The sequence below is a fragment of the Salmo trutta genome, chromosome 26 (assembly GCF_901001165.1).
Source record: "Salmo trutta chromosome 26, fSalTru1.1, whole genome shotgun sequence".
NCBI classification, from domain to species: Eukaryota; Metazoa; Chordata; class Actinopteri; order Salmoniformes; family Salmonidae; genus Salmo; species Salmo trutta.
The window spans coordinates 36,156,416-36,168,915 of NC_042982.1; the positions used below are offsets into that span (position 1 = coordinate 36,156,416).

At 44.2% G+C, this 12,500-nt stretch overlaps 1 protein-coding gene and 1 pseudogene across 1 annotated transcript in view; one reads left to right on the forward strand and one right to left on the reverse strand.

Annotated features, from left to right (window-relative positions):
• The window catches only part of LOC115163704 (metabotropic glutamate receptor 5-like), a gene marked incomplete at its 3' end in the record, with an annotated part of 30,893 nt that extends 30,580 nt beyond the window's left edge, over positions 1-313 (reverse strand). The window contains exon 1 of the mRNA XM_029715808.1: positions 223-313. The remainder of the gene's footprint in view (positions 1-222) is intronic.
• A 1,706-nt stretch (positions 314-2,019) lies between these two features.
• LOC115163903 (tyrosinase-like) overlaps positions 2,020-12,500 on the forward strand; it is an 18,662-nt pseudogene continuing 8,181 nt past the window's right edge.

Here is a 12,500-nt window from a genome sequence, read left to right on the forward strand (position 1 = left end):
ACTCATCTAACATGTTCATCGTTCATTTAGGAACTAAATAATACAACTCAACAGTATCCTATCAATGTAAAAGCCTAAATTTAAAATTAAAAATGTATTACTTTGCATTTTTAACCCAATGCTTTTTACAGAAACATAAATACAATTGACTGCTCTGTTGTTTTTCCTGAATGTAAGACTAATCCAAAAGTTCTATGGGAAAAGCTAGTTGAAGAGGCCTACCTCGACTAGGCCGTGGTGCATGTCTTGGAGAAACCCCCACTCTTCTCCGATCGGCGCATCATGGTTGTGATTATACCACTTTTTCATGCTGGCAACGACGGAATCCCTAGTCTTTGTTCCCGTGCTCTTCGCTCGCTCTCTGTCTGTCGTCCTCACACTGCACGGCTCCCACCGATCTGACACTTTCTGCTCGCTCTCTTTCCCACTCTCTCTTTCTCTCTACCTGTATCTCACTCTGTGTTTCACTCAGCACTCTCTGTGTGCTCTCTCTTTTCAATGTGTATAGGCTAAGTGTGTTTGTGTGGATGGATGGTTGGATAGATGGATGGATGGATGGATGGATGGGCGGATACAGATTCAGGGGGAGTCTTTAGGGGCTTGGTCATAAAAAAGGCCAGGATTAAATTGCCAGCCAAATGCAAGAGGGATTAGAAGACCATTAAAAGCAAACAAAGAATTTTAAGCAGAAATACACACTAAATACACACTAAATACACACTAAATACACACTAAATAGCAAAGTCTATAGGGAGCCTACACACACAAACACACAAATGGTGGGCTGGATAGAGCGTGCATCTAGCAGGCTCCCTCTAGACTTTGCTATTTAGTGTGTATTTCTCCTTTGATTCTTTGTTTTCTCAAAATGTTTGTGCTAAATTACTATTCCATTTTTATCTCTATATTACTCTTTCTTTACCCATTTATTTATTATATTGTTGTCAAGAGGTGAACCTGGAGAGAGATGAACCTGGAGAGAGAAGAACGTGGAGAGAGGTGAAACTGGAGAGAGAAGAACCTGGGGAGAGAAGAACATGGAGAGAGGTGAACCTGGACAGAGAAGAACCTGGGTAGAGAAGAACCTGGAGAGAGAAGAACCTGGGGAGAGAATAACCTGGCGAGAGACGAACCTGGAGAGAGAAGAACATGGAGAGAGGTGAACCTGGAGAGAGGTGAACCTGGAGAGAGGTGAACCTGGAGAGAGAAGAACCTGGAGAGAGAAGAACCTGGGGAGAGGTGAACCTGGGGAGAGAAGAACCTGGCGAGAGAAGAAAACTGAGGAGAGAAGAACCTGGGTAGAGGTGAACCTGGGGAGAGGCGAACCTGCGGAGAGGCGAACCTGGGGAGAGGCGAACCTGGGGAGAGGCGAACCTGGAGAGAGAAGAACCTGGCGAGAGAAGAAACTGAGGAGAGGCGAACCTGGGGAGAGGCGAACCTGGGGAGAGGCGAACCTGCGGAGAGGCGAACCTGGGGAGAGGCGAACCTGGGGAGAGGTGAACCTGGAGAGAGAAGAACCTGGCGAGAGAAGAAACTGAGGAGAGAAGAACCTGGGTAGAGGTGAACCTGGCGAGAGGTGAACCTGGGGAGAGGTGAACCTGGAGAGAGAAGAACCTGGGGAGAGGTGAACCTGGGGAGAGGTGAACCTGGGGAGAGGTGAACCTGGAGAGAGGTGAACCTGCGGAGAGGCGAACCTGGGGAGAGGTGAACCTGGGGAGAGGTGAACCTGGGGAGAGGTGAACCTGGGGAGAGGCGAACCTGGGGAGAGGCGAACCTGGGGAGAGGTGAACCTGGGGAGAGGCGAACCTGCGGCGAGGCGAACCTGCGGCGAGGCGAACCTGGGGAGAGGCGAACCTGCGGCGAGGCGAACCTGGGGAGAGGTGAACCTGGGGAGAGGTGAACCTGCAGGTAAGCATTTCATTGCCAATCAGGTCACCCATGATACAAGTCAGAATCCGATGTTCATCCATGTCTGAGGACATTGGGAGATGATGTGGAAACCTGCCACTAGGGGCAACCATGAGCGCTGTTACCTTCAAGTAAGTTTAGTTTTTACTATGATGTTGTGGGCAGGGATGGCAGATAGCTGTAAGCATCTGATTCAAAAGGTTGCCAGTTCAAATCCAGGACTAGAGAGTTGTTTTTAGATTTTTGTTTTAAGGCTATCCCAAACTGTGACGACTCTCCCACTCTGTCTGCCGTATTCTCTTTCTCTTTGCTCTTGTTTTCCTTATTAGGATGTCGGCGGACGGAGCTGGGAGGGTCGTCAGCGACATGGGACACGCCTGGGCCGGGTGTGTCGCAGGATAAATACACCTCTTCCCCATTCATTGAGGAGACTCTCTCCATGCAGACAAACTGATTTTGGTTGTGGCATTTTTGTGGTCGTTTGGTTTGTTTGCTTTGGCACCTTTCAACACCCCTCATTATCACATTTATGCACGCGACCACTCACTCACACTACTGATTACTGACTACACACACCATTGTTAATTGTATTTAGTTTACTTCAGTTAATAAGTATATTTTGTTATTCCTTATCTCCACATTGTCTCCCTTTTTGTTACGAACTTCGAGCCGGTTCGTGACACAAACCTTAACCCTTACCTTAACCATTCGTAGTTAATGACTAACCTTAACATGTCAGAGTTAATGTCTAAACCTAACCATAACCTTAACAATTGGGAGTTAATGCCTAAACTTGACCTTAAGCACTTTGAAATTTGACGTTTGAGAAACATGAATGAACGTCTAATTCTGACTGTCAGAGCTACTCTCAGAAAAAAAGGTGCTAATCTAGAACCTAAAAGGTTTCTTCAGCTGTCACCATAGGAGAACCCTTTGAGGAACCCTTTTGGTCCCATGTAGAACCCTTTACACTGATGGTTCTACATGGAACCCAAAATAGTTCTACCTGGAACCAAAAAGGTTCAGAGGGTTATCCTTTTTTCTGAGTGTAGTTGTTCGTTGCACTGTGTACTCCATGTACTGTATATCATGTGTCGTGTCTTTGGCTATGCCGGATTAAGTGATATGACATGCTGTTCTATAAAATCCTTTCTCTGTAATTAATATTACCTGATTAAGATAATCATGTAAATGTAATTAACTAGAAAGTCGGGGCACCACGAAAGAGTGTTTATAGAGCTGTTATCTTCTGAATAAACTCTTAAAGACGTAGTAATATTTTACATCAATAGCAGTCAATATTATTCGTCACCTTATTTCAGTCTCATCTGAAAGTTGTAAATTCTTGGTTATCTTCACGAACCCTGGCTAACAAGTTGAATCAGCAATACAAAATTGGGTTTAATTATTTATTTACTAAATACCTAACTAATCACACAGAATTATATATACACAGAAAGCAAATGATGTCATACAGAAAACGCCCCTGGTGGACGGAACCTGTATGATGGCTTGTTGCACAAAGAGAGGGGGTTGGGCTTGAATGAACGAGCGGGAAGACTGAGGAACAAAGGGAGAAGCTGTGCTATCGTAAATACAGTATCAATATGCATTCTAAATTACCGCCCATTTGGAAAAGGAAAATGCAATAAATATTTACTCTGAGCTGCACTTCGGTAGGTTGGTCGTAGATGCTGGCCGTGTTGGCCAACAGAGATCTTCCTGTCCTCAGAAGAATGTCTCTGGTGGTAAATTGGATACGTTGTAGTATCTTCGTTGTGTGTTAGATTGGATACGTCGCCCGTCCTTTCTTAGCCCACGTTTACAGCTGCTGTTGCTAACTCATGGCTAGGATGTCTCACTTCTTTAGTGAATAAGAGTTCAAAGTTCATACAATTCACAGCCAAAGCTCACGCTGAGGTTGGCTTAGTTCTGTAGTTGACATGTTAGTCCTTTTTAACGTATGGACCGTCGTCCTATCGTCCTCGGAACAGGAGGTTATATTTTCGTCAAGGGCTTATATAGTGGAGGGAGAGAAGGGTGTGTTTTATAGTTTATAACCCGTGTCTCTTCACAGGGGCGGGCCACTGATTGAGCAGGGCTCTAACCTTATGAAAACCCAATTCTCTCATTTGGAAGCTAAAATTACATTTCATCTTTTCACAAATAGTTTCATTTAAATTGCACAACAATTCCATGTGAATCTGATAACTAGAATGTGTAGACTTTCCCAGATACAGTTTATGTCGTCCTGTCATCAGTCATAATGTCTCAGATGACAACCGAACAGACATCATATTCATTAAGTACCAACGCATATTTTCAACTGGTTGGATTACCGAAATATGGTTCCTTTCCCCCCACTTGTTTGATGTTCCCAGACTCTCTATGTTTAACAAAGGCTATTCAAGTCCTTCAGTAGAGTCAGAGAGAGAGGGAAGGGAGAAAGGTATTTATGGGGGGGTCATAAACCTTACCCACAGGCCAACGTCATGACATGTGTATATGATGAATGAACTAACCTGAACTTGAATACACCTACATGCATGCTGAGCATTCAGAGCTTTAACTGATGCAGTGACAGTTTGACTATAAGATTCACGTCTCTCCCCTCTCTCTCTCCCCCTTCTCTCTCTCCTCCCCCCTTCTCTCTCTCTCCCCCCTTCTCTCTCTCTCTCCCCTTCTCTCTCTCTCTCTCTCCCTCCCCTCTCTCTCTCTCCCCCTTCTCTCTCTCTCTCTCCCCCCCCTTCTCTCTCTCTCTCTCTCTCTCCCCTTCTCTCTCTCTCCCCCTTCTCTCTCTCTCTCTCCCCCTTCTCTCTCTCTCTCTCCCTCTCCCCCCCCTTCTCTCTCTCTCTCCCCCTTCTCTCTCTCTCTCTCCCCCTTCTCTCTCTCTCTCTCCCCCTTCTCTCTCTCTCTCTCTCTCTCCCCTTCTCTCTCTCTCTCCCTTCTCTCTCCTCTCTCTCTCCCCTTCTCTCTCTCTCTCTCTCTCCCCACTTCTCTCTCTCTCTCCCCCCCTTCTCTCTCTCTCTCCCCCCTTCTCTCTCTCTCCCCTCTCTCTCCCCTCTCTCTCTCTCTCTCTCTCTCTCCCCTTCTCTCTCTCTCTCTCTCCCCTTCTCTCACTCTCTCACCTTCTCTCTCTCTCTCTCTCTCTCATACTCTGATTCTATTCTCTCACAGGCACACTTAAACAGACAGGCTAAATGTCACAGCACACACAATTGCACACATCCATTAATAAAGACACAAATATAGAAATGCTCCCTTCACTGCCACATAGTTCAGCTGGGCCAAATTACATTACCTGCTCTGTGTGAGGGAAAAGAGACCTGGGCTTCATTAACACAGCCTGTGTGTGTGTGTGTGTGTGTGTGTGTGTGTGTGTGTGTGAGCATGTCAAGACTCAAAGGAACTGAGCTAAAATTCAACCTCCGAACTCCATCAACATTAACATTGAGATTGAGACACCACCAGAGCCCCCCAACCCACTAGCCAAACCAGAGCCCCCCAACCCAGTGGAGGAGATATGACTCAGCAGAAAGATCATGGGACGCTATGAGTTCTGTTCTGCTCATGCACGCAAACACACACACACACACACACACACACACAAATAAAAGAGAGAATGTTCCAGTAAGTAAATCAATTATTCACTGGCGTTTCAAAACAACACTGGGTATCCTCTGTTTCAAACCAAAATAGCACAACCTCCATTACATTTCATATGTGATATGTAAACCCTGAATGGAACTGCTCATCACAGATGGAAACAGAGAATGTTCCAGGGTCACGTCACCATGGCAACCACTGACAGCTGTTGCGAAAGAGATGTAATGACAACTTGCCAATGGAACTGCTAAGCTGTAATTAGCCTCACAAATGCCAGAGTCGAACTTACACAACCACACACACACACACACACACACACACACACACACACACACACACACACACACACACACACACACACACACACACACACACACACACACACACACACACACACACACACACACACACACACACACAGCAGAGTTATAGATCTCTCCCGCTCAAAAATGTACCTACCCCAAGATGATATTAAATGAAGACATTATTTGGATTATAATGGTCCATACTCACAAAACATCTGCATGCAGGGAGGTCAAGGCTTGAACGGTCTGTCAATCATTTTGTGCCCCATGAGGTTAAATTCTATCACATTGATCTGAATGTGATCAATAACTGAATTGATTTAAATTGACTTGAATTTAATTAATATTATACAACGTGATGGTTTAATCCTGAATGCTGATTGTGTCTATTCCACAAGTTACCACCAGCTAAATCTATGATGTTAAAATGCCTATTTACTCTGTTCCATCTGACTGCGCAATCCACTGTCTCATCAGCCCATCCAGGCAATTTATTAACTTGATCTCCACTATAAAAAGCATCTAGACATTATCTCACGTTTCTTTTAGAATAACATTTCGTTTTCAACAGTGGAGATTTGTCTAAACCTTGCTGCCTGTCTCATTTACAACATTGTTTCAATAGTAAAATTCGACCTCCAGCTGTCCCGTAGTAATGAACATGTCGGGAGTCAGGACGAGACAGACTGGCAGGCAGTTTGAAGTCTGTCCAGCTTCGGTTTGAAGTGATGGTGTTTGCTGTGTTGTTGACTAGCTCCTCTGAACAACAGTGTCCTGACGAGAGAACACATTTACCAGGTGAAATCATGCATCATTAGCTCATTGTTATGGATGTATCCAAATAAATGTCAGCTTAAACAAATGCAGCTACTTGGTTGTTATTCTGTTTGACGTGACCATAAGTTAGGCGTAGTTGGCTAGCCACAAGCAAGGGATAAGATGGCAACGGAACCAATAGAACCAACGACTAGGTCGCGTCTCTGGCAACGGAACCAATAGAACCAACGACTAGGTCGCGTCTCTGGCAACAGAACCAATAGAACCAACGACTAGGCGGTTTGGGTAGCAACCCTAGATTTGTGTCGGGACTATATCTTGTGGAAGGATGAAATAGTATGAATAAATTTACATTTTAGTCATTTAGCAGACACTCTTATCCAGAGTGACGTACACTGGTGAATGCATACATTTCATTTTTCTCTGTACTGGTCCCCCGTGGGAATCGAACCCACAACCCTGGCGTTGCAAACATCATGCTCTACCAACTGAGCCACACGGGACATAAATTCATGACACACACACACACACACACACACACACACACACACACACACACACACACACACACACACACACACACACACACACACACACACACACACACACACACACACACACACACACACACACACACACACACACACACACACACACACACACACACACACACATGCATGCTGCACTCTCACAGACATAAAAAAATTCTCTCACTCTCTCTCTCTCTCTCACGCACACGCACACGCACACACAGACACAGAAACATGCTGTACTCCCACAGACAATAAAATATTCTCTCTCTCTCTCTTTCACACACACACACACACACACACACACACACAAATAAAAGAGAGAATGTTACAGCAAGTAAATCAATTATTCACTGGCGTTTCAAAACAACACTGGGTATCCTCTGTTTCCATAGAGACACTGTTGATTTAATGCCACTACTCAGTGATTTGCTCTCTCTGTCTAAGTAGGACAAATATACGCAAATAGACACTTAGACACAAGTACCAACAAATATTAATAAGTGGGGATTTAAATGATGAAACATGTGCTCTCTAGTAAATTGCTCATGTCTATCTAGTACTAATAACCAGGTCTGGGGAGGTAATCAGAGAGACATCATAACAATCTATACTACCAAAGCACCCCTCTCTCTTACACACTAAACGGACATAAATTGCCCTACACTGACTGGGATTTTTTGCCCTAAGGTTAAAATTTGGGGAGAGTAAACTGATCCTAAATCTGTGCCCAGGGCAACTTCTACCTTTAGCACAGCCAAATCATCCTAAATCACTGTCTTCTCTAATGATAGTAGTCCGGTGGGATGTGATCAGGTCATACCTCCACCTAGTGGTGAGTTGGCTGTACATGTTTCCTTGGTATTTCTGTGTGGGAAATACTGCCTACCGACTGAGCCAAAATCTGATGAAAATTTGAACTGCTATAATTGCACTCAATTACCGGTGGGTCTTATCTGACCACAGATCTGACTGCAGGCAAGGGTCACAGATTTCCTCTCCTGGTGTGTGTGCGCTGGTGTGTGTGTGTGTGAGAGAGAGAGAGAGAGAGAGAGAGCGCTGTTGGAGAGACTCTCGGCTAACAGAACAGGCGAGCCCCGTGGACACAGTAATCCTATGACGTTAATTCCTGCGCGCTCGAATGCGTTTTCATTTTGGATCAGCCAAACCTCGTGCCCCTCAGCGGGAACATGTAACGGGTTTACAATCTTTATGATCTGCACACAAAAAACACAGTAGAACAGCCTACACTTTCACCGGCACATGATAATACAGTTGGATCATACACCAGGATCATACACCAGGATAATACAGCTGGATAATACAGCTGGATAATACACCTGGATAATACAGCTGGATAATACAGCCTGATAATACACATGGATAATACACCTGGATAATATACCTGGATAATACAGCTGGATAATACAGCTGGATCATACACCTGGATAATACAGCAGGATAATACAGCAGGATAATACACCTGGATAATACAGCTGGATAATACACCTGGATAATACACCTGGATAATACAGCAGGATAATACACCTGGATAATACACCTGGATAATACACCTGAATAATACAGCTGGATAATACAGCTGGATAATACACCTGGATAATACAGCTGGATCATACAGCTGGATCATACACCTGGATAATACAGCTGGATAATACACCTGGATAATACAGATGGATAATACACCTGGATAATACAGCTGGAAAATACACCTGGATAATACAGATGGATAATACACCTGGATAATACAGATGGATAATACACCAGGATAATACACCTGGATAATACAGCAGGATAATACAGCTATATAATACACCTGGATAATACACCTGGATAATACAGCTGGATAATACACCTGGATAATACAGCAGGATAATACACCTGGATAATACACCTTGATAATACAGCAGGATAATACACCTGGATAATACACCTGAATAATACAGATGGATAATACAGCTGGATAATACACCTGGATAATACAGCAGGATAATACACCTGGATAATACACCTTGATAATACAGCAGGATAATACAGCAGGATAATACACCTGGATAATACAGCTGGATAATACACCTGGATAATACAGATGGATAATACAGCTGGATAATACACCTGGATAATACACCAGGATAATAAAGCTGGATAATACAGCAGGATAATACAGCAGGATAATACAGCTGGATAATACACCTGGATAATACAGCAGGATAATACACCTGGATAATACACCTTGATAATACAGCAGGATAATACAGCTGGATTATACACCTGGATAATACACCTGGATAATACAGATGGATAATACAGCTGGATAATACACCTGGATAATACAGCAGGATAATACACCTGGATAATACAGCTGGATAATACACCTGATAATACAGCTGGATAATACACCTGGATAATACACCTGATAATACAGCTGGATAATACAGCAGGATAATACAGCTGGATAATACACCTGGATAATACACCTGGATAATACACGTACATACCCAGTTCAAAAGGCATCACTCATTGTTCCAAATTAGTCCTACTGTTCGTGCTTCAAGTGGGGTTCTACCTCTCTGTTTCCAAGAATAAACTACACTATTGTTACTGTCACTGTGTCTGTAACATGGCCTACCCGAAGGCCTATAAGGTCCAGGTGACTTGACCATTGAGCACTAATTAATTTCAAACAACTTTATCCATTTATATTGCAACATTAGCCTACAATAGTCTTCTCTGTTCCTGTTTTGCGCACACTGGGACAGGTGTGAAATCTTCTCCAGTGTCGTTTCACTCTGTAGATAATGTGGTGAACGGCAGACATTAGCATGAAGTCACTGTACAGTAGCTCATCTGTTCCACACTGTGAGATGGGATACTATGTGAGAGTTCCTCAGAAGTTGGAACCACTCCACTCTCTCACCCCAGATCATTCCCACGCATTCCAGGCCAGCTAGGCCTGGGGGAAGAGGGTTGGGGCCAGCTGGTCTGGAGACAGAATGAGGCTGGATTCATCCCAAGCATGTGATGGTATGGGGAGGGAAGCAGAGATGGAGGAGCGAGGGTGTGGGCAAGTGGAAGTTATAATGTGAATTAACATTACTCTTTCTTTTCCCCGGACCTGCTGTGTCACGACAGCGTGATGCAGTCGCGTCGTAGCCGTGTGCTTCGTTAGTCTGTGTAGAGAACTCTTGGCTGTGGTAGATAGTCATGGTATTTCTGGTTGTTGGGTCGCCTGCTTAAGCTGCTGCTCCTGCGGTCATGTTTGGGCCAACACAGAGGCGCTGCGGAACACAGAGGCGCTGCGGAACACAGAGGCGCTGCGGAACACAGAGGCGCTGCGGAACACAGAGGCGCTGCGGAACACAGAGGCGCTGCGGAACACAGAGGCGCTGCGGAACAAGCAGTGCTGCCCGGTGTGGGAGGGAGACGGGTCAGCCTGCGGAGCCTTGTCGGGCCGGGGGTTCTGTCAGGACGTGACGGTATCGGAGGAGCCCCACGGGCCACAGTACCCGGAATAGGACAGGAGGGACCTGTTTGTGTGGATTCACTACTACGTGTCCAGGGATTCACTACTACGTGTCCAGGGATTCACTACTACGTGTCCAGGGATTCACTACTACGTGTCCAGGGATTCACTATTACGTGTCCAGGGATTCACTACTACGTGTCCAGGGATTCACTACTACGTGTCCAGGGATTCACTACTACATGTCCAGGGATTCACTACTACATGTCCAGGGATTCACTACTACATGTCCAGGGATTCACTACTACGTGTCCAGGGATTCACTACTACATGTCCAGGGATTCAGTGATGTGACATCACTGAATCATGAACCAAGAGCCTTGAGCTGTTATACACACTGATGACTCATGACTGGCCAAACTCCTGGCTGGGCCTACCAAGATTACAGCTGGCCAGGGGCGAAAATCTGATATCAACTTTGGAGGGGACAATTAGATTAAATTTTCTCAAGAGCAATTCCTGAGTGGGACACGAAAAGTAGTGCTGTAACACATAGCCTACATTGTAATATGGTAAATGTATATTGAGGAACCAAAGAAATAAGGTGTTTGCCGTACTCCTAACTACCGGTACCCAAAACTACACAACTAATCACAACAGCAATACCATTGCCTTTAACAAATCTTAGTTCAGTCACCAGTTTAAGTTGAGAGTGGGGGTATCCATGGCATTTTCCAATTATGTTCCTATTTTACAAGTCAAAAAAATTGAGAACCTTTCATAATGTTGCCAAACAAAGACTCAACAAACTTACCTGAGACTCCCTGTCTCTGCCAGTCTGTCCCTGCATATCTGTCCCCAACTCTGCTGTCTGTGTGCCATCTGTTGCCTGCTCTGCCTAATGACATCATTGTGAAACATTTCCATTAGAATTTTATTTCTTTCTTATGAACATTTTATCAACTAGTCTTTGAGATATTAGGCTACTAGGGTTCTTACTTTGCGTTTTGGTGTATTGAAAAATACTCTGATGTCCGTCTTTTATTTTTCTACCTGGCTGGCTGGCTGGCTACACATACAGTGTGTAGGTTATTTACAGTAGGAGATGGGCTTCTATCATTCTATTTGGGCTTCGATCTAAAAGGTAGCTAGCAAATGTGAAACGGATTAAAATGACAAGAGTTGACAGCTGTATGAGTTCACCATTTACACAACATATGCTGCAACCTTTTGTAATTTTAATAGTTTGTTTCATATTGGCTGGCTTCCAACAATAGCTGAATTTGCAAAGCTAGCGAGCACCAATTCAGTTTCAGTGGTGTTTGCTATAATCTTTGCTACCCGGGTTAAATAAAGGTGAAATAAAATAAATAAATAAAAGTTCACTTGCGACAATTTAGCTTTTGCAACGAGACCATTAAATATATTTAAGACAATGGTAGAAGAGAGTGTAGTTCTGTTCAGTTTGGATTTCAGTTTATCGCTAACCTTATCACAGGGACTTTGAAGCACTAATTTACATCCTCTGCATGCTGATTCCATCTTTGACGACGCCACATAAATGGAATAGGTACTAGCTAGCTTAATAGTTAATATTTGCGCGCTAGCTCTGCATATTCAGCTAGTGTGTGTGCGCGATTGACTGGATTAACCTCACGTCAGTTACGTGCATTGAGTGCCTTTCAGACAGTAGATACGACCCCTCTGTTACCTAGCAAGCTAAGGAACTGGCAGTGGATCAAACCATTGTGAGGCAAAGGGTGGGGGGGGTTGCAATCTTTTGAAACTTAAAAACGCGCTATTAAGTGTCTATAATCAGCACAATTGCTTTCATTGCGTATTATTAATATTATTTAAATTACATAGTTATGTTTCAGTGATATATTGGGGGGG